The sequence below is a fragment of the Austrofundulus limnaeus genome, unplaced genomic scaffold, assembly GCF_001266775.1.
Source record: "Austrofundulus limnaeus strain Quisiro unplaced genomic scaffold, Austrofundulus_limnaeus-1.0 Scaffold1353, whole genome shotgun sequence".
NCBI lineage: Eukaryota > Metazoa > Chordata > Actinopteri > Cyprinodontiformes > Rivulidae > Austrofundulus > Austrofundulus limnaeus.
The window spans coordinates 31,516-32,995 of NW_013953755.1; positions in this window are offsets into that span (position 1 = coordinate 31,516).

Here is a 1,480-nt window from a genome sequence, read left to right on the forward strand (position 1 = left end):
AAGTTTCCTCATAACCTTGTGTATGAGAGATGTGGGAGAAGCTTAATTCACTTTAAGCTCACTCCTACACAGGAGAACTGAGCGGTGGGATGTGCTGACCTTTGACCCCTGCTCAGTGTTTTTACCTCCTACCACATCTCGCCGTCCRTCCTCCCACTCATCGCTCCTCTCTCCATCGTCCAACCAGCCCACAGCCCATCACCATTTAATTTCACGCAGCGATCCGATCGTTAGTCACCCCCGAGTCTAAAAGAGACACTTCCTGTTTCAGAAAGTCTCACTTCCTGCTGCGGAGTCCGATAGGTCCAGAGAGGCAGGAGTCTTCTGATATCAGAACCTTGGGCTCATGGACCTGGTTAAACAGGTGTTGGTTTATTTAACGCTCCACCAATCAGCTTGTCCCACAGTGTCCCGCCTCCTCCTTTTGTCCATGTGGACTTTGGGACTCTGTCCCACCATGAGCCCCCCGGCTGCCCCAACAGGAAGGTTAAATCAGCTGATTTATGGGTCATGTTTCAGATCATGTGCCTCCCACTCACAGGTCMCTCAGTATTTCTGCACCATGAGACAACAATGGGCTGAACTTCAGCCTCTTTTTATTGTAASAAGAACATTTGGATTTATTTATATTTCATTTCTGTCATGGGAGAACGCTGCAGACAGCCTGTAGTTTTTAAATCWAATCTCTCAGCTGCTTTCTTAATATTAATACAAATCTCTGCTCTGCTGAACCCAAAGACTCACATTTGTTTCTATAAGTTTGTATGAAAGGAAAATCTTTAGGTTTCAGACACAGCTAAGTATTAAGTCCTCAAACCAGAAGGTGGCACGAATACAAAAAGTCCAACTAAAAAGTGTTTACCTCAGGGATCCTCATAATGTGTGGTTTGGCAAAAAGACAGAAAATCAATGCAGTCAGTGTTCAGTTAAGTTGTAGCATTTTTCATTAAATACACTGACACGTTTGAAAATTTAAGAAGCAAAAASAAAAGGTAAAAAAAAGAAGGAAGAAAAGTGGCGAGTGCTGAGAGGAACAGAGACTTAATGAAGTTTAATCAGAGCTGACAGAAACTAACGAGATGTTTCTGTGTCCTCGTTCCGTCAGGTCCAGGAACTGCTTCAGAACCAAGCCAGATCCCATCACTTCCTGTTCTCCCTGTGTGCTGATCTTCTTTCCCACCACAGAGTCCAGACCTGGCTGCATTAGCTCCCTGAAACCCCCTGCATGGACCAGCCCCCCAGTAAGACCCTCAACAGCTGAGTARAGTCTAAACAGACTTTGTTTTGTGTAACAAGTCAAAGTGTCAGATGTTCTGTAGGAGGCGGTTCTGACCCGAACCCATCAATATAAACATTAAGTAGTTAATGAGCATCAACATGTAACTTATAGATTTTATTAAAAAAACATTAGAAATATAAAAACAACAATTATTAATTTGACTTATTACAGTTTGTTTTTTCTAAAACAAAACAAGCTGCT